The following is a 21,418-nucleotide window of genomic DNA, read 5'->3' on the forward strand; positions in this document are numbered from 1 at the left end:
ATTTATTCGAGCCCCAATGTATATTGTGTACACAAAAAGAGGATCGAATGTGTAACAGGTAGTTTGGTAAATCGTGGTTATTTTATTTTTGGAGCAGACTCCTGTCCACCTCCAGTAGAGTTCTCAGTCCCAATGGCAACTTACTTACCGAATGTAACACAAACTAGTCCATTCCTCCCAAGGGGATGGGGTTCTTGTTCTTCCACACAATGGAGACCAAGGACCTGCAAATGTGCCTTCATGTGTCTTTGTTTCATTGACGAAAACATAAACTAGACACTCAGAGGAGTGGAACTGATTTCAGCTGAGGGACCTCTTTGCTAGGTTTCTATGCATTTGCACAGGAAAACACCTAGTGTTTCCATTCATCCCTGTTCAGTGGAGCTCCCAAACATAATGGGGATGGATAGGCCCTTATTTTTGTTAAGGGAACAGGTTTGTAAGGGGGCATTTGGATTTGAACCAAGGACCACTTGAGCTGCAGTCAAACACTCAACCACTGAGCTACCCCCCCATAGCAATTGTATAGGGGAGTTAGTGATCTTAAGGACCTTGAAGGACAGGCCCTGCCTCAGAGAGCTCCTCTTCCACTCCCAGACCATGGGTGGTTTTAAAAATGGGGTCTGATTAAACTTTATCTATACATGTAGACCCCACAGCTTGCCCACCCACCGACACAGCTTCTCCCACTGACATACCTACCCTCTCTCGGGGAGGTGGATTAACTACACGGACGGGACAGCTCTCTCCCATCCCCTTAGAGCATCTTCATTAGTTATGAATAAGTAGGAAATAACCGACTGAATGGACAGCAACCAATTGATCAAACGTTGCTGAGCCTGCATTCAATATGGGTAACTGGTCATATCGGGCTGCATTAGGAGGAGCGTTGCCAGCAGATCGAGGGCAGTGATTATTCCCCTCTATTCGGCACTGGTGAGGCCACATCTGGAGCATTGCGCCCAGTTTTCAGGGCCCCCTCCCACTACAGAAGCAAACTGGAGAGAGTCCAGGGGAAGGCAACAAAAATGATTACGGGGCTGGGGCACATGACTTACGAGGAGAGGCTGAGGGAGCTGGGATTATTTAGTCTGCGGAAGAGAAGAATGAGGGGGGATTTGATAGCTGCTTTCAACTTCCTGAAAGGGGGTTCCAAAGAGGATGGATCTAGACTGTTCTCAGTGGTAGCAGATGACAGAACAAGGAGTGATGGTCTCAAGTTGCAGTGGGGGAGGTTTAGGTTGGATATTAGGAAACACTATTTCCCTAGGAGGGTGGTGAAACACTGGAATGGGTTACCTAGGGAGGTGAGGAATCTCCTTCCTTTGAGGTTTTTAAGGCCTGGCTTGACAAAGCCCTGGCTGGGATGATTTAGTTGGGGATTGGTCCTGCTTTGAGCAGGGGGTTGGACTAGACACCTCCTGAGGTCCCTTCCATCCCTGATCGAGGGTTAGAATAACATTTTCCAACCAACCATCAGTTGAGCTAAGTGCAAATCCCTGTCGTAATCCCCCTCTGTCCAGTAGCCCCAGGGCACGTTCCAAGCTTTGGATTCAAGACACTGAGTCAGCTTCCTGCAATGAGTTTCAGCTTTCCCAGAGGTAATTTGTGAGGGCTCACCATTTAAGGACGTTCTTCTTTAATTTCCACCTATTCAATCCAAATGAGTTTGAAATTACCCATGGCAACATTCTTTCACGTACTTTCGTGAACTGAGAACAGTTAGGAAATCTTGTACTGAGAGACCAGTCGGTGGGGAACAGAGCGATAGTCATTTGTTATCCAGTTGCATTAAGAACCACAGGTCTCTGGATGGGGGTAGAGCACCGTGGGGATGGGGGTGTCACAGACAATTTGGAGGGAGGGGGCGGAGTAGAGGGTGGAAGAGGTTGAATTAGGGTACATTTTCCCTTGGTCCCGAAAGGGGCAGCATGACATGCCCAATTAAAAGGGGGTGTCACGCCTGAAGAATTTACAATATCCACCAAAATAACAGGAACAAGAAGACAAACACAGAACACAATGTGTTGTTGCGACAGGGGACCCAGGGCGTTCTGGGTTTTCTTCCACTGGCCCCAGCTTGCCCCGAAAGTGTCTGAAAAAGAAAATAAACATTCCCCAGCCCCTGGGTGGGGACAGATGATTGCTTAAAAATGCCCCTTTCTTTTCACAATTTTTTTGGCTGAGTGCAGGAAAACGGAAGAATTACCTTTATATTTTGTTTGTTTGTTTTGCACAAAGGATACTTGCTGCATAGCTAGGCAGAGGAGGCCTGTCTATGTAAACACGGCCTGTTCCTGAAGTCTTTGCCCCAGCTCATCACTAGATGTGAGGGGGGAGGTCATTCAGACCCTCCTTACACTTGGTATTTAAAAACTCCTTATTGTCCCTACCTCTGCTGGCCTTAGATTTCTCCTCCTGTCCCTTCTTCGGCAGCTCACATGAGGTGGCCAAGTGGTTAAAGTGGTGGGCTGCTAATCATTGTGCTTTGCATGCATGGGTTTGAATCCGGTCCTCATCGTGTGCATTTTCTCTTCTCCCCTCCTTCACAAACAACCATCTCCCCTTTGGTACAAGCCACATTGCTTCCTGCAAATAAAAAACCTTCTCAGGAACTCAGCCCTCCCTTGCTTTCAAAAAAACATGTCGAAATCCCAGATTTCTCAAAGAGTTCTTTGTTTCTTAATTTTTATCTCAAAAGCTAACAGCCTCATAATCTCCCCCAAACACCCTGGGACCTGCCCAAATAATTAAAGTGCCCCTGTTCTCAGCAAGGCCACGACAGTGACCCACAGCTAGAGTGTCTAGGCCAAGCTGTTCTGAAGGAGGCAACTCAAAGATTTTCTCTCTGCTTCCCTTGGCAAGGTCTGACTGGGAAAACAAAATCCCCCACATGGAAAATTTTCTGTTGAGTAACCAATACTAGTCTGTTTGGGGACTTTGATTTGGATGGATTATTATTATTCTCTTCTGATCTCTGAATTATTTCAGTTCAGTCTTTGTCCTCCAGATGTGTTGCCAGGTGTTGAATTGCCGGGGAGAGAGGCCAAGTCATGCCGTCTCTTCCCCTCTTCCAACTTGTTAGGAAGTTCCTCTGCTACGTTGTGAGTCAAGCAGTGTCCATTGTCTCCGGGCTGTCTCGGAGGAGTCCGCATTGTACACGGTTCCTGGGAGAGTCCTTGGGAGCGTGGATACCTTTACTGGGCCAGCAGCTAGTCTGGCTCCTCCAGCGTCACACCGGAAAGGCTGGTGGTGGCCATTTCCCAGCCTCATCACATATTTCAGTGACGCATATTTCAGCGGCTTGGGCTGTAAAGTTGCAGTGTACGTGTCTCGGCTCAGGCTCAGGACCCTGCTCTAGGAGCCCAGAAGGTTGGGCGGGAGTTTGGCAAGTGAAAAAGGTAAAACCGCAGTGAAGTATTCCCCTGGACTCAATGACATGTCTCCATTTCTCTGTCTGCTTTGGGGCAGGGACAAAAACAGGTCCCGCTGCATTCGTTATTTCAAAGGGAGGTTTAGGATTTTCATTCTCAGACACGGTGCACAAAGCAGGACTCCACCCTCGGCGTAAACTGAATGAGCCGCCCACAGATTCTGGCAGCCCCAATGAGCCACTTGGTGGGAGAGCTCGGACCTGCCCCTGTCCCGGAGGGAGGGGGTCATCTGCGAGGGGACTGCACCACTGACCTATCAGCCCTTCACACCCAAACTTTCAGTCACTCTATTATCAGTGCCTGTGAGTGTAATTTAAACAAGAAGAACGGCTACACTGGGCTAGACCAAAGGTCCGTCTAACTCTGTTATTTGTCTTCTGATAGCAGCCAGTACCAGGTGCCTCAAAAGCCACTACTGGGAGTTGAACCCAGGATCTCCTGTTTACGAGACAGGTGCTTTAAACCAGCTCATCCATGGTGCCTGCCTCTGGCTAACACATGGTGTCTGCCCACACCCGACTCCCTGCCAACCCGCACTGGGCCCTGACAAGCCTTTCTTGTGTTTCGATTCTGTAAAGCAGAGAAGCAGGTGAAGTTTTACTCCCAAGGTGTGTGTGTGATTCTTTGGACAGGTCTATCCTACAAAATTAAGTCAGTGTAAAGACATTACTTTGGGGTGTAAAACATTTACCTTCCCTGAGCAATGCAGTTATATCAACCTGATCCCGGTGTAGAAAGCACTGGCTTAACAGGAGGACTTCTTCCCACCCCACTCTGCCTCTTCAGCTGAGGCCTGCTGGTCCACCTTTCACTCCCTCCTCTCTCCCCGAGGCCTCCTTGCCTGCTGCTCATTACTCTCCACCCCCTACCCCAAGGTCTGCCCGCCACCCACACCTCTCTGACCCCTCCCCTGAGACCCACCACGGCCGCCACTCCCATCTCTCAGCCCCACCCATGAGACCCACCCAGCCTGCCACCCATGCCTCTCTGTCCCCTCCCCGACCTCCCCTGCCCTGCCCACCACTCGCACCTCTGTGCCCCTCCCCTGAGGCCCCTGCCCTGTCTGCTGCTCGAACCTCTCTGCCCCTCCCCTGAGACCCACCCTGCCCACCTCTTCCTTCATGCCGCTGTTGTTATTCCATGACACATTAAAGATGGAATGAAAAGCTGAGTTTGCTCCAGGGTGAGGAAAGGAAGGAGACACCAACCCCCTGGCAAAGCTCTGTGCCCCACAGAAAACCTGCCCCCTGCTATTACAGTCACTGATGTACTGGGGATATGACGGGAAAGGGACTGTCTGAATTATCGAGGCAGGAATTTTACAACAATCTACAGCAACGTCATTGGCCACAGACCCACTCTTCTCATGCTCCAGCCAGAAGGGAAACCAGCAGGAATTCTTGTTCAGCCCTGGGCACACTTACACAACCGCCCAGCAGTGAGTGTGTTGTGGACGCTGGTCTGAGGAAACAATTGGAAACGATCACTCAGTGAGAACAGAACTAGAGTGTCGTGAGAGCGCTGTATAAAGCAAGTAGTTGTGGCTGAGTGCTTAAGGTGGTGGACTCGAAATCCCTTGGGGGGCGGCGGGCTCTCCCTGTGCAGGTTTGAATCCTGCCAACTACGGAGGAAGTTGTGGCTCTTTAGTTTCAGTGCCTGAGCATCCTTGGCCCCAGTGGGAGCCAGGCTACGTCTACACGACAGAGTTATGCTGCTTTAGTTAAAGCGTTTTAATTAAGCCGCTGTTGCATGTCCACACTAGGCTGCTTGTGTCACCGGAGCGCATCCAGGCTAGCAGCTCTTGGATCGCCCCAGAGAGCAGTGCATTGTGGGTCGCTATCCCACTGTGCAACTGGCCGCAGGGTGCTGTGAGAAGGGCTTGCAATGCCTCGTGGGCTGGTACAAAGCATGGATTCTCTGATGCTTTATAAAGGCTGACTGGTCATATACGTTTTTCCCACACTCAGTGCATGTATTTTTTGTCTTTCCCCTGAGGATTTCCTGCTGTGTTGTGCTTTCCTTGAGGTCCTTCTGAGTTCCCCGACAGGAAATTAATTTACCCACTTTATCCCCTGGCTGATTTCCCTGCTCTCTCTCTGGTCTGTGCTGAACCTCACAGGATTTTCATGGAGCAGGTTCTCAAGGAATCAATTCTGAAGCACTTAGAGGAGAGGAAAGTGATCAGGAACAGTCAGCATGGATTCACCAAGGGCAAGTCATGCCTGACTAATCTAATTGCCTTCTATGACGAGATAACTGGCTCTGTGGATGAGGGGAAAGCAGTGGACGTGTTGTTCCTTGACTTTAGCAAAGCTTTTGACATGGTCTCCCACAGTATTCTTGCCAGCAAGTTAAAGAAGTATGAGCTGGATGAATGGATGATAAGGTGGATAGAAAGCTGGCTAGATTGTCGGGCTCAACGAGTAGTGATCAATGGCTCCATGTCTAGTTGGCAGCCAATATCAAGAGGAGTGCCCCAAGGGTCAGTCCTAGGGCCGGTTTTGTTCAATATCTTCATTAATGATCTGGAGGATGGTGTGGATTGCACCCTCAGCAAGTTTGCAGATGACGCTAAACTGGGAGGAGAGGTAGATAGGCTGGAGGGTAGGGAGAGGATACAGAGGGCCCTAGACAAATGAGAGGATTGGGCCAAAAGAAATCTGAGGAGGTTCAACAAGGACAAGTGCAGAGTCCTGCACTTAGGACGGAAGAATCCCAGGCACCGCTACAGACTAGGGACCGAATGGCTCGGCAGCAGTTCTGCAGAGAAGGACCTAGGGGTGACAGTGGACGAGAAGCTGGATATGAGTCAACAGTGTGTCCTTGTTGCCAAGAAGGCCAATGGCATTTTGGGATGTATAAGTAGGGGCATTGCCAGCAAATTGAGGGACGTGATCGTTCCCCTCTATTTGACACTGGTGAGGCCTCATCTGGAGTACTGTGTCCAGTTTTGGGCTCCACACTACAAGAAGGATGTGGAAAAATTGGAAAGCGTCCAGCGGATTGCAACAAAAATGATTAGGGGACTGGAGCACATGACTTATGAGGAGAGGCTGAGGGAACTGGGATTGTTTAGTCTACGGAAGAGAAGAATGAGGGGGGATTTGATAGCTGCTTTCAACTACCTGAAAGGGGGTTTCAGAGAGGATGGTTCTAGACTATTCTCAGTGGTAGAAGAGGACAGGACAAGGAGTAATGGTCTCAAGTTGAAGTGGGGGAGGTTTAGGTTGGATATTATGAAAAACTTTTTCACAGGGAGGGTGGTGAAACACTGGAATGGGTTACCTAGGGAGGTGGTGGAATCTCCTTTCTTTGAGGTTTTTAAGGTCAGGCTTGACATAGCCCTGGCTGGGATGATTTAGTTGGGGATTGGTCCTGCTTTGAGCAGAGGGTTGGACTAGATGACCTCCTGAGGTCCCTTCCAACGCTGATCTTCTATGATTCTATGATTATCTGTTCTGTTCATTCCCTCTGGGGAATTGGCATTGGTTACTGTTGGAAGACGGGATACTGGGCTAGATGGACCTTTGGTCTGACCCAGTGTGGCCGTTCTTATGTACTAGGGAATCTAGTGAGTCCACCGTAATGGGAAAGAGTATGAAAGTCCCTGGGTGTGGAGAACACTGGGAAATTAGAAGCTACAATTCAGGAGCAACAGACTCTAATTAGTCTGGAAAAGCAGAATGTGAAACATAAGAATCAGGTCATGTGACTTCAGGAATGATGGAGCCCAAAATCCAAGGAGTCTGCAGAAGAGAGAGATTGTGGCTATTACACATGGGGATGGGGGAGCAACACCCTCCACGTTTCAGGAAGTTCCACTACCAACCTAGGCCATTTTCCCATGCACGGGGGCAATCCGGAGCGGTGAGGAGTTGTGTCATCTGTAATCCTGGGTGAGATTCAATGTTCTGATGCTGGAGCTCCCTTGTCTGGATTCCCCCAGCCAGCATTCAAGGACGCCCCGAGTGTCTGTGTGATCAGTAACCCTGGACCAGCAGCCCTGACTTCAGCAGCCTGCTTGTTACACCCCAAGCACATTCTGGTCTGGGTGGAGAAGGCTCAGGGTTTGAGAGAAGGCCACGAGTAGGAAGCTTCTGTTCGTTATGCTGGACCTAACCCCCCCGTTTTACTTGTGCAAACAGGAGATATTGGACACTGTGCGGTACTGCCCCTGTGCTCTGTCCCCACAGTGTTCTGCAGCCGGGGAGGGTCTCTGGTCGTGTGTGTGTCACTGGCACGCTGGGGTGATGCTGGAACAGGACAGAGCAGAGGTGGCATTGCAGGGGTGGGGTGAACCTCATCTCTTCATTTCCCCCTCCAAGAACCGAGGGGACAGGAACCCTTACCCAGCGAGGTCACAGTCTCATAGGTCTCCTGCATGACGTCTCTGTAGAGGGCTCTCTGAGCGGGGTCCAGCAGAGCCCCCTCTTCCCTGGTGAAATACACAGCCACCTCCTCGAACGTCACAGACCCCTGAAAGAGCAAGAGCCCCACACTCAGGACCTGCTGCCCCACTCACAGCCCCACTATTCGTGGGGGAGAGGGGCCAATCAAACGGAAACTCTGGGTGGATCGCAGTCAACAGAGGCCCACCCCCACCCTGCTCAGAGCACCCAGGAAACACCAGGGTGAGGGACGAAGAGAGAGCCCCTCCTCTCCCAGCAGATCCATCACACACCTACTAGCCACAGACCGATACAGGAGATGGAGCCCATAGCAGGGTCCAGGGAGAGCTCCCTGGTTGGAAGCCCAACACCCTCCTCCTTGTGAGGAGCTGGATCTGAAGGGAGGGGAATCTCCCCTAAGCCTGATGGGTGGGTGCCCCCTTCATATCTCACTGGTTAGTCGGGTCAGGCTCCAGCACTGGGAGTCTGGTCAGTTTTCCTAGCCCCATGTTGGTGGGTTATTTTCTGTTCCACAAATTAGGGCATTTCCACCTCTGAACCCCATGGCTCTGTTCCTCGAATCTAGGCCACTTATTAAACAACTCCCAGCAGGTCTGCCACCCCCTGGCCTCCTCCCTTTCTCCACTCTGTGCATTTCCTGCCCTGCTCCAACCTCCAGACCAGACAGTGCAAACCTTCCCCTCTCCGGTGTATTTGCTGTCCCTCTCCCTCCTGCAGGAACAAATCAGAACCCCCCCAATAATCCCTACCTGAGCTGGCTCCTCTGCACCCATGTCGCTCCCCTGTCCCATGGAGGACGGGATGAACCGGAACGAAACGTGAGCGTCGTTCTGCAGCCTGGCCGGGCGAGAAGGGCCGTTGTGGAGGTTTCAGACCAGGATTCAGTTCATTTCACATTACGCTTCCCCCAGACCCTTTCCCCACAGACAGACATCCTACAGTCTGCCGTGCTGGGAAAATGCTTTATATTCTCTTCATTACAGCGTAGACCTGGCTTCTCCTGCCAGGCTAAGCCCACAGACACATTTCTAAGCCTCCCTTCTCCCTCCCCACCACTCCGCAACAAAGTCTCTGAACACAATGCTGTAAAAGAGCAGAACCAAAAGAGTCCCTTTTGAGGATTCCCTCGGACACTGACCCCAGGGCAGCCACACCCCAGCAGGAGGGATGTGGGGTCAGGAACTGGCTTTTCCTCTCTCTGATCCTCATTTTGTCCACATGAAAGTGATATTAACCAGGGTGCAGCGTTACCTCTGTCTGGGCAGATTAGCGATCTGGAAATCTCTCTTGAAACTCTTCTCTCCCACGGCCCCTTTCAGTCTCTGTCTCCTATCTCCTTTGCCCTGTCCCCTCTCCCTGCCCATCTGGTAGGAAAATCCCATTCCTGGGTTGGTTGCTCCCCCATGGCTGGATTTGATCCTGCAATTGCTAATGGGACGAGAAATGACTGGGGGAGGAGGGGCTGTTTGTGTAGAGTCATTTTAAGGCCAGACCCCAGCATTTTCCCTTCATTTCTTTCAGTTACCTGGAATCTCTGGCTGAGAATTTAGTATTAGCAAGGCCCAGGGCTGCCCCAGGGGGCCAGAACCAGCTGGAGAAAGTCCTCACCTGGGCTCAGCAGAGAAGAAGCTTTAATTAAGGTCACTTCCCAGCACAGAAGCCCTGGTGGGGGAGCAGCAGCTGCTCAGCCTGCTCTCCCAGATCTCAATGGAGGCTGCAGGGTCTGACCAGGAAGCTGAACCCCAATATCCTGAGCAGAGAGGGACAGAGCCTTTGAGCAGCCTTCCCTCCCTTAGCTCTCTGGGGAGAGCAGCTAATGAGAGCCGCTCCTCACAGGGAGAATTGCTAATCTCATTTGCCCAACTGTTCTTCTGGAGTCCCTCCTTGTCTTTCCATGCAGTGACTGGAGTCACGATGGTCTCAATGAAACCAGATTTCAGAAAGAATGAGTCCAGAACGCTGTGGAAGAGACCATTGTGTGGCAGTGCTAACCCCCTTCCCACCTCCCTCACCCCCCCAGATCTAGGACAAGGACTGGGCGTCATGAATTTTCCCAATGGAACCAGAATTTCCTGCAGTTTTCAAGGGGGGAGAAAATCAAAACCTGTGATTTCACCTCACAGTGTTTGAGAAGTGGATAGAAAGTTATCACGGTGACTGGGCGTGGCCGGGGAATGCCGCCGGGCAGTGCTTGGAGCCAGGGTTCTGGCACAAGGTGATCAGAGATAAGTGGCATGGTTAGTAGCAGCCCCCAGAGCCTCCATCCAGGGCCCCCAGTAGCCAGAGCCCAGACCCCCCCAGCCAGGGTCCCACCAGATATTCCCTGGGACCCAGCCCCCAGAGTCCCTGGCCAGGGACCCCAGATACCCCTCAGAGCCCCACTGGCCAACAGAACCCCCCACCAGACTGTTACTGCCAGGTTGGGAATCCCAGAATTCCCCCCACCAAGAGCCCCCAGCAGCCAGGAACCACCCCAAGGGGACCCCCCTCTGGGAATTCAGTCCCCCACTGCCTGCCTCGGACCCCTGCCTGCCCTCCAGCAGGATCTGCCAGGCCATTTGCCTGGGACCCCCCCACCCCCGGCTGGACCACCTGATGCTTTACAGCAGGACCCCTCACACTGCTTGCCTGGCATCCCTTGACCTCGTGCCGGGGATCCCCCCCACACAGCTCTGTGCACCGGGCATGGCAATGATCCCAGGAGCCAGCTGGGCAATCCCAGACAGAGCCCCTGGCACAGCACCAGGTACCCTCTAACCCCCTGCCCCCCCTCCCCAAGAGACCCCCACCCCCACTGGTCTGCAGCCAACAGGCCCCCAGCGATACCCACCTCCAGGACCCAGAGCCTCAGGGCTGGGCACATCACAACCACCCCCTGAAACCCCAAACCCTCCAGAACCCACCAACCTGACTAGGGTCCCCCCTGCCCAGCCACCCAGAGGCCTCCCCCTACCACAATGCCCCTTCAGCTCCCGCTGCAATCTCCCCACACAGACATGCACCCCCCCAGCAACTGTGTTCCCTCACAGTGTCTAATAAGTGGATAGAAAGTTATCACCACCCCTTGACGGCCAGTCACACAAACAGAGGGAGCCCTGGGGGACTCTTATTTAACAGGAGAATGGACGGCCTGGAGGGGCCAAAAAATTGGTAAGAAATTTCCATGCCCTGTCATCAGCAAATAATGGCCACCATGGATCCACCCCAGAGGTGGCTGCATCTTAGCACTGTGGGAAGCAACCCCTCACAGAGACCCTTTGTCATGGGGTTTGGGATACTTCTGGACCCACGCTGCACTCAGAGGGACCTCCCCATCCCGTGCCAGCTGTAGAAAAGAAAAGGGTCCAGCCAACTCTCCTGTCACCAGCTGGGAACCACCGATCCCCCAAACAGGGGGAGGCCTCTGGCTTTAATGGGTATTGAATACATGGCTGATCTCTTTCATCAGTAAAGGTTTTTAACAGAGATAAAGGGGGGAACAAATGATTCTCAAAGGAGAAGGGAAAGATGATCACTGGGCAATTTATCCCCCTGCAACCTCCAGGATGGAGAAGGACTCAGGGCGACAGGTTCCCCCCAAGGAAGGAGAAGTTGCTGGGATTTAGAGACATGGGGAAGAGCCCCAAACCCGAGAGGATTTTTAATTGACATTTGATAACGACATAGAGGCAAAACCTGAATTTTGAGATCAGTGTTCAGAAATGAAAGAGAAAGGGTGGAAATCGGAGGGATTTTCTATCAGTTGTCGATATCAGGTAACAGCTGAGTGTATTTCCCATCAATATTCGGTAAATCAACACAGCAGAAATGGGCAACATTGGCAAACGTTTTAGATCCATGTTCAAGAATCTGAGAAAAGGTGTAAATGTGAGATTTTCCCAGTCTCTCTAATGATGAAATAGTAAGAAAATCTCAGGGTATATTCAATCAGAAATAGACAACTAGAGGAAAAGTGAGGCAAACGTTTCGGATATTTTCTATAAGATTAGCCGAGAAAATGTGTCACAAACTAGGCAATGGATAACACCAGAGAAAAACACCAAGACCGGAGGGGATTTTATATTGCTATTAACTAACTGGTGGAAAAGGGGGACGGTTGGGCTGGATTTTATGCGACTGTCCAACACATAAACAGAAAGTGATGCCCCCCCCACTGCCCCCGTTCAGATGGGCAGCAGGGAGCCCTCTGAGGAGCTGATTGAAGAGGGCAAAGGAGGGGGAAGGCTCCCTGGATGAGGGAAAGGGGTTGCAGTGGGGGATGAGCAGGTGGGGGGCAACTGAGGGCTGGGGGCAACTGTGTTGGTAGGTAGGGGACAGCAGCTGGGATTGGGAAACCGGGGTCCGGGCAGTCCCCATGGGGGACACTTGCTTCTCCCTTCCCGAGCAGAGACCCGGCGTCTCCTCCCACCCCCACGCCGGGGGCAGCCAGGTTGGGGGATGGCTCCGGGCAACAATTTCCCACCGACACCGGGACAAATCGCTGCGGATAAAACGGGGGGGGGGGGGGAAATCCCCCCATGGGAGGAGATTTTAAATGGACATTTGAGAATGAGGGAGAGACCGGGGGTGGGGGGGAATCAGGAGAGACGAGAGAGCGGATCAGTTGAGGGGAAGGGGGGGGGATCTCCCTGGATTTTACAGCCACGTGTGATAATGAAAAGGGAAAGAACTAGGGAGAATTTGTATCAGGGGGTGAGAGGCAAGGGGCACAAACAGGGACAGGATCCAATTAACTCCCCCCCCTTCCCCCGCCCCCCACTTCTCCCCCGGGAATTTCCTGGCTGCACAGAGACAGTTCAACCCCCCCCCCCGCAACCTTCCCCTCCCTGCCTGACACCCCCACCCCACAGGGGACCCCCCCCTGCAGGGCCCCAGACTCTCCCCCCCATCCCAGCCGTGCCAGGGGGAGATCCTGGCGGCGGCTCCGCTGGGGCTGAGGCAGCTCCGAGGCTTCTCCCCGGGGCCAGGGGGGCAGAAAGTCACTTTTCTGCCCCCCCCCCCGGGGTCTCCCGCTCATCGGGGGGCTCCGGCTGGGGAAAGGCAGAGCCTGGGGCTGCCCAGGGGGCTGGTCCCAGCTGGAGAAAGGCCCCCCCGGCCGGGCACGGAGGGGTTAATGATGGGCCCCCCCAGCAGGGACCCCAGGAGGGAGCCGCAGCTGCCCAGCCCGGGCCCCGCCCCCAGGAGCTGCCCCGCCCCCGAGCTGTGCCCGAGCCCCGCCCCCAGGCCATGCCCCGCCCCCGATCTCTGGGCTTTGTTCTCCGGGCTCCGGCCTCCTTCTGCGCAGCACCCACCGCTCCCCCTTCCTGCGTCTTGCAAAGAGCACCCCGGGGCGGGCTGCAGCGCTGGCTGGGGCTGTCTCCAGTGGCTGAAGTTGTCTCCATCGCTTCTTCACCTGGGGGGCGGGAGCAGATAGCCCTGGGGTGTGCAATCCAAGAGAGGGGGCAGGGGAAGAAGGACTGTTTGGAAAGGTGGGTTTATTGCGGGGGGTCAGAAGAAGTTGGGCAGCAGAGGCTGAGGGAAATTGAGGGGAACCTCCCGGGTGTCCCAGTGTTGGCCAGGGTTTGTACAGCACCTTGCACAAGAGGGGGTCGTAATCTCAGTCCCGGTCTGTGCAGCACCTGAGAGCCCCGATCTGTGGTTCCTGATCACAGGCACCGGGAATGGAGAGAGGGGAAACCTCAGCACCCGGAGGGTTCGTGCAGCCCTGGGCGCAGGCCCCGCTGGGCGGCACTGCTGCTCTCACGAGGGGTTGGCTTAGAGAAGCGCAGCAGGGCCAGTCCCATGTGGTCTAGTGGTCAGGATTCCTGGTTTTCACCCAGGCGGCCTGGGTTCAATTCCCGGTGTGGGAAGAGGGCAGAGCTTTTGCTCAGAGGGGAGGCCGGAAAAGAAAGGAACGGGGCGGGAGCCTGCCAGCAGGGGAGGGGAGAGGATCCCAGAAGCGGGGCTGGGGGGCAGAGTTCTCGGGGCGGGGGGGGAGGATGAGGGAAGGATCCCAGCAGGGTGGGAAGTGGGCAGCATGGAGAGCACAGGCCTGGCCTGGGGCCTGGGGAGAGTGACTGTGTCCCTCAAAACCCCCCAACTGCAGACTAGGCAGGCTCGGAAGAACGACGTATTTGTTGGTAATTGTCAATTTTGGTGTAAACACACAACCCGATGGCAAAATATTTCCATCCATAATAATCAAAATTGACAGATGGGCAAAGTAAGAAACATGCTGCTTGAGAACGTATCCTAGTCCAATCCTACAGGGTTCCCTTATGCCTGAGGTGCCACCATGTGGGTGTTTCATTTCCCTCCTCATTTCCACACAGAGAAACATTTCCTTTGTGTGGCTCCATGAACAGCAAAATCTTCCTGTGTCTCTCCTCTGAGCCAGGGCATTCAATTCCAGTGAAACCTTCTCTCCGGCAATGGCCAGACAGAGGGGACGCGGCCACCTTCCCCCCGGCCGTGAGACGTTCCCTCTCCTCTTTCTTCATGCCGCTCTTGTTATTCCATGAATCATCAAGGATGGAATAAAAAGCTGAGTTTCCTCCAGGGCGAGGAAGGAAAGGAGCCACCAACTCCCCCAAAAATCTCAGTGCCCCAGAGGAAACCTGCTGTTGGGATCACAGAGGTGCTGGGGGTACGTTGGGGACAGGGACCGTCTGAATTGTCAAGGCAGGGAATGGACAATCTACAGCAACGTCCTCAACCACAGACACGCTCTCCTCGTGCTCCAGCCGGCAGGGAAACGGGCAGGGATTCTTGCGGTTCAGCCATGGCCACACTTACACAACCGCACAGCAGTCAGTGTGGGCGTCTTGCCATCCGAGGTGCCAAATGGAGCCAGTCTGGTCTTCCTCTGAGGCAAGTCGACATTCGAAATGCTGCCGTGGCACAGCCGCACGAATGCCTCTGCACTGCTGCGGCTCGTTAATGAAGATGCTCTAAGGGGATGGGCGAGAGCTGTCCCCTCCGTGTAGTTTATCCACCCCCCGGAGAGGCGGTAGCAATGTCAGTGGGAGAAGCTGTCTCCGTGGGGGTGCAGACTGGGGTGTCTACATGCATCTTTAAAGCTTAATCGAACCCCAGTATTAAACCACTGTGGTCTGGGAGTGGAAGAGGAGCTCTGTGAGCAGGGCCTGTCCTTCAAAATCCTTAAGATCACTGACTTGCTTATGCAAATGTCATGGGGGTATAGCTCAGTGGTAGCGTGTTTGACTGCAGCTCAAATCGTCCTTTGTTTACATCCACGTACCCCTTTAGAAGCCTTTTTTAAATGAAAACATATTCCTATCAATTTCCAGTATGTGCAGGAGTTCCCCTGAATCGGGATCCTTGAAATGAATTTGAACGCTCAGCGTTTTCCTGTGCAAAAGAATAAAAACCCAGCTAACCCGTCCAGCAGCTGAAATCAGTTCCCATCCTCTAAGTGTCTAGTTTATGTTTTCATCAATTAAACAAAAGTATAATATGAATGCACATTTGCAGATCCCAGTTCTCCAGGGCCTATGCTGTGTAGAAGAACAAGAACCACATCCAGCTGGAGTTCAGGACTCTGATGAGCAAAGACTCCTTGGTGAGGGAAAGGACACCAGCATCTTGGCTCCTTCACATTCAGACAACATCTGGGCTCCCAGGACAAGGCATGAGAAGAAGCCAGTGGCTTTGAGAAGGAAAATAGCCACCTAGAAGCTGGTTAGAGCTGCCAGGATCCCCGGAAATGCCACCATCCCATTTCCAGGAATAGTCGTTAGATGGTGGTGTCTGCAGCAGGACCAAAAAATGCAGGGAAAAGCCCTCAGAAGTTCTAAGCTGCCAAGACCCAGGCGGTGGTCAAGCTCCCACCCCAAGTCAAGAAGGGAGAGAAAAAGGCTAAAGCCGAATCCAAAGCACCCAAAGCCAGGGCTAAGAAAGTGGCACCGAGAAAGAAGTGACGAGATTTCCATTGGGATGACTCCTGCTCCTCAAATGGCTCTTTATGAGTCACCATGGACTAGCCCGAGAGATCCAGGTCCCTCAGGACAAACGGCCCCATGGAAAGTACAGTGACTGGTGGGGAGAGAGTTTGTTTCTCTTCCAGAGGGGAAGTGCTGTGTTTTGTGAAACACCTCCCAGGGGAGTGATGCACTCAGAAGGCAGCTGCCCATACCTCCCACATGGGCTCCTTCTCTTTGATCTGCTTCTGCGGTTATTTCAGAACCAGCCCTAGCGGGAGTGTGTCCCTGGGACTTCACCAGCTGTACCATAGGCTGTGTCTGCATCTCAGCTTCGATTAACGCAAGTTTTTAATTGGATCTTCTTGTGATACTTTCCCAGTGCTCTGCCTCGTTCTGACATTCTGGAGTTAGATTGATTACGGGGAGGAATGGACAAGTTTGTGTGACATTTGGTAAGTACGTTGCCTTGGTATGTGACTGAAAACAAGACTGGAGGTGGGCAGGTGCCGGTACAAAAAGAAAATGGCAAAGCTGCTCACATCCACCATCGAATTATACTCCAGATAGTGATGCTTTTCAAAGGTATAGAGCAATGTGTTAATAAACCATCTTTGGTTCAATAAACAGAGTGGCCTACTCTGGGGCTAGTTTTGAAGTGACTCTGGCTATGAATGCAGTAGAAATCCGGCAACAAGTCTCTGAGGTGGGAAGTTTGTGCAGTCACGTTTATTTGGCTGGTTTTTCCCAGCTTGTTTCTACAAACCCCGTTATCCATCACCTCAGTGCATTTTTCACTTCAGTGGTAAATTTATTATCCCTTAGTGCTAGTTCTTGAGTTGAAACGATCCCACGTCTACACACACGCTGCTGGGGGTTGAAAGACTGTCGCTTTTCAGATGTGGGATTTGAACCCAAGCCTCCAGAACACCCAAGTGAGGAGAAAAGAAAGTTCGAGGTCTGGTGCCTTAGACCACTCAGACACCACAAAAGCATGCGTTTAACACTCCTTGTTTTCTTTAGTGTTATGAGCTGTTTGGGGAGGCCAAGAGGCCATATTTCTAACCAATTCTAGGGCCCTTCTACAGCATAGTTCATTTTTATACACAATCACCCTGAGAGCAATTTGCAGGTTTCCTGGAGTCCCTTGAGCGAGGTGTTCCCGTCTTACCGCTGACTTATTATGTGAAGAAAAGACATGCACCAGGGCTGAGGCAGAATCCAGACATCCAGCTTTATGAGAAGGTAACGGTGAACCTCAGACTCCTGCACCGTGAACCATATCGTCCAGCACCCACGATCTGAACCAGCTATTTTTCAAGGTAGCTCAGCACTCAGTGTGTTGAGACCTTTGGAAAATCTGGCTCTAGAGGTGGGGGCCAGTGCCAGACCTTTGGAAAATTCTGGCCGATACGTCTGGAAGTTCCGAGAACCGTCAGCACTTTGAGCATTTGCTAGAAGCCGATGAGAAAACCTTCCTTCTGTTGAACTCCGTCGAAATTTTCTCCTTTCCTTACAATCACAATGCTGTGTCGTGATCGCAGCGTTAGGTTTCAACATCATTTATTTTTGTGTGAAACAAGCACACCACTTTGGGCATTTGGACAGAGGGCTAGAAATCGATCGGCCACTTAACCCACAATTAAGAGGCTAATGAGCCTTCTCTCCAGACGGTTAATTCCAAAGACTTGTCTATAGCCCTGGGCGAACCGTTTTCTGGATGACTATTTTATTTACTGAAATATTTTGGTTTGAGGAAAGTGAAATTTTTTTTAGCTTTGTTTCAGGGTCTACGTGAATGATGTTTCAGGGTCTACATGTTTCAGGGTCTACATCTGGGGTCTACGTGAATGATGATGAGGATGGTGATGATGTTATTGGTTTGTCTCGCTAGAAAGCAAAACAACAAATGATTCGCACAGCTCTATTTGTATAAACCATCCACATTGGGAACGTGCCTAATTTCTGCTCTGAGGGTCTAGAAAAGCTTGCTTGTTTCGATATGTGTTGATGAAAAGTTTCCCTGACCGGGAATGGAACCCATTCTAACCACAAGACCATGAGGGAAGTGACAGTTTCCAGCCGATGCTAGGCTTTTTCAGGGAACTTTCTCCAAAAAATGCACCTTGAGTCAACCGGAGATATTATTGTTGTTATCATTTCGGTTTGGCTCGGTAGCAAGCAAAAAATTAAATTATTTGCTCAAGTCTCTTTGTTTTAAAGGGTATAAAGCCTGGGATTTAAGGTGGGAACATGCCCACAGTTGGCTATTCGTCACTGGACAGAGCTCTGATTTTCGCATAGTCTCCAAACACCTTCCCAGCATCCTGAAATCTAAGCGGGTGTATGAAGGAGCCACATCCCTGCTCGAGGTACTTCTGATCTTTGAGAAGGGAGACAGAGAGGGGGAAAGGCTCAGTCCACAGTGACGCTAATGAGCAGGAATAGCCAATGAGCTCTGCATGTAACTACTTCGTCAATTGTGAACCTTCCTATCATTATCCCTTTGCAATAATGATGGTGATGTACACTCGACTCTATATCCCAGTGTGCCATGGACTTCTGCAGGTTGCATTAGCCAGTCCAGCCATTTGGCACTTGCAGGTGGGTCCCTCTGTATTGTCCCTGATTCTTGTACAGCCATAAAAGGCTGGTAGATGCAGATACTTTCCCCTCTTCTTAACCAGCACTAATAACAGCGGGAGAATCTTCCTTACGGGGGGGGGGGGCCACCGGCGTCTGAACTGTGGTGCCCCCATGACACCCCTTTCCCCAAGGCCCCTCACTCACTCCGCCCCTTCTCCCTGATGCCTCGCCACACCCCTCCCCCCGAGGCCACAGCCACAGAACGCCTCTTCCCCCCCAAGACTCCACCGTGTTCCCCCCTCCGTTGTCCACCCTTACGGCTGGTAAAAAGTGCTGGGCCTGTGGCCCTCTAAACCCCCGTGTTCCTGCACCCCGACACACAGCCAGGCAGGCAGGAGCGTGTGTGTGAGTGTATGTGACAGAGACTGCTGGGCTGTGCTGAGCCAGTGCGGGAAGTGGGGGCTGATGTCGGGGCTGTCCCCCTCCCCCTGACTCAGGACTGGGGTGTCCCCCTCCCCCTGACTCAGGACTGCCTGCTTCCAGCAGCTGTCTGAACTTAGGGACAGCGTGCCGACACACTCACTCTTCCGCAACACACACGCTCCCCGAACACACACACTGTCTCTCCCCAACACACACACACTCTCTGCCCGCCATGCACACTGCAGTTGAAAATCAGCTGGCAATCGAGTCGGATGCCCACGGAACAATGGGATAGAGAAACCTGCCTCTCGTGATGCTGTACCAGCCCACGAGGCATTGCAAGGCCTTCTCACAGCACCCTGCGGCCAGTTGCACAGTGGGATAGCGACCCACAATGCACTGCTCTCTGGGGCGATCCAAGAGCTGCTAGCCTGGATGCGCTCCGGTGACACAAGCAGCCTAGTGTGGACATGCAACAGCGGCTTAATTAAAACGCTTTAACTAAAGCAGCATAACTCTGTCATGTAGACGTAGCCTGGCTCCCACTGGGGCCAAGGATGCTCAGGCACTGAAACTAAAGAGCCACAACTTCCTCCGTAGTTGGCAGGATTCAAACCTGCACAGGGAGACCCCGCCCCCCCCAAGGGATTTCGAGTCCACCACCTTAAGCACTCAGCCACAACTACTTGCTTTATACAGCGCTCTCACGACACTCTAGTTCTGTTCTCACTGAGTGATCGTTTCCAATTGTTTCCTCAGACCAGCGTCCACAACACACTCACTGCTGGGCGGTTGTGTAAGTGTGCCCAGGGCTGAACAAGAATTCCTGCTGGTTTCCCTTCTGGCTGGAGCATGAGGAGAGTGGGTCTGTGGCCAATGACGTTGCTGTAGATTGTTGTAAAATTCCTGCCTCGATAATTCAGACAGTCCCTTTCCCGTCATATCCCTAGTACATCAGTGACTGTAATAGCAGGGGGCAGGTTTTCTGTGGGGCACAGAGCTTTGCCAGGGGGTTGGTGTCTCCTTCCTTTCCTCACCCTGGAGCAAACTCAGCTTTTCATTCCATCTTTAATGTGTCATGGAATAACAACAGCGGCATGAAGAAAGAGGTGGGCAGGGTGGGTCTCAGGGGAGGGGCAGAGAGGTTCGAGCAGCAGACAGGGCAGGGGCCTCAGGGGAGGGGCACAGAGGTGCGAGTGGTGGGCAGGGCAGGGGAGGTCGGGGAGGGGACAGAGAGGCATGGGTGGCAGGCTGGGTGGGTCTCATGGGTGGGGCTGAGAGATGGGAGTGGCGGCCGTGGTGGGTCTCAGGGGAGGGGTCAGAGAGGTGTGGGTGGCGGGCAGACCTTGGGGTAGGGGGTGGAGAGTAATGAGCAGCAGGCAAGGAGGCCTCGGGGAGAGAGGAGCGAGTGAAAGGTGGACCAGCAGGCCTCAGCCGAAGAGGCAGAGTGGGGTGGGAAGAAGTCCTCCTGTTAAGCCAGTGCTATCTACACCGGGATCAGGTTGATATAACTGCATTGCTCAGGGAAGGTAAATGTTTTACACCCCAAAGTAATGTCTTTACACTGACTTAATTTTGTAGGATAGACCTGTCCAAAGAATCACACACACACCTTGGGAGTAAAACTTCACCTGCTTCTCTGCTTTACAGAATCGAAACACAAGAAAGGCTTGTCAGGGCCCAGTGCGGGTTGGCAGGGAGTCGGGTGTGGGCAGACACCATGTGTTAGCCAGAGGCAGGCACCATGGATGAGCTGGTTTAAAGCACCTGTCTCGTAAACAGGAGATCCTGGGTTCAACTCCCAGTAGTGGCTTTTAAGGCACCTGGTACTGGCTGCTGTCAGAAGACAAATAACAGAGTTAGACGGACCTTTGGTCTAGCCCAGTGTAGCCGTTCTTCTTGTTTAAATTACACTCACAGGCACTGATAATAGAGTGACTGAAAGTTTGGGTGTGAAGGGCTGATAGGTCAGTGGTGCAGTCCCCTCGCAGATGACCCCCTCCCTCCGGGACAGGGGCAGGTCCGAGCTCTCCCACCAAGTGGCTCATTGGGGCTGCCAGAATCTGTGGGCGGCTCATTCAGTTTACGCCGAGGGTGGAGTCCTGCTTTGTGCACCGTGTCTGAGAATGAAAATCCTAAACCTCCCTTTGAAATAACGAATGCAGCGGGACCTGTTTTTGTCCCTGCCCCAAAGCAGACAGAGAAATGGAGACATGTCATTGAGTCCAGGGGAATACTTCACTGCGGTTTTACCTTTTTCACTTGCCAAACTCCCGCCCAACCTCCTGGGCTCCTAGAGCAGGGTCCTGAGCCTGAGCCGAGACACGTACACTGCAACTTTACAGCCCAAGCCGCTGTCCTGGATTAAGGTGACACGGGCCAGCCGTGGGTGATTCATTGCACTGTAGACGTATCCTAACGTTATGTCTGCACAGCGATTAAAACACCCAGGGCACCTGTCTCAGAGCCCGGGGCAGCTGACTCAGGCTTCTGGGGCTGGGGCTGCAGGGCTATAAAATGGCAGTGGAGACAGATGGGCTTGAGCCCAACCTCTGAGGCCCCACGAGGGGGGAGGGTTTCCAAACCCAGACTTCAGCATGAACACCGATATCTGCACCCCACTTTTGGGCCCCACGGCTTGAGCTCC

General features: G+C 52.7%; 1 protein-coding gene and 2 non-coding genes across 3 annotated transcripts in view; 1 reads left to right on the forward strand and 2 right to left on the reverse strand.

Annotated features, from left to right (window-relative positions):
- The window catches only part of LOC141978795 (uncharacterized), a 203,698-nt gene that overhangs the window by 152,957 nt on the left and 29,323 nt on the right, over nucleotides 1-21,418 (reverse strand). The window lies entirely within an intron of this gene.
- Nucleotides 441-514, reverse strand: TRNAC-GCA (transfer RNA cysteine (anticodon GCA)). Its single transcript has one exon. It is a non-coding gene; the product is annotated as a tRNA-Cys (tRNA).
- Nucleotides 13,621-13,692, forward strand: TRNAE-UUC (transfer RNA glutamic acid (anticodon UUC)). The gene has a single exon. It is a non-coding gene; the product is annotated as a tRNA-Glu (tRNA).

This window comes from Natator depressus, chromosome 28 (genome assembly GCF_965152275.1).
Source record: "Natator depressus isolate rNatDep1 chromosome 28, rNatDep2.hap1, whole genome shotgun sequence".
Taxonomy (NCBI): domain Eukaryota; kingdom Metazoa; phylum Chordata; order Testudines; family Cheloniidae; genus Natator; species Natator depressus.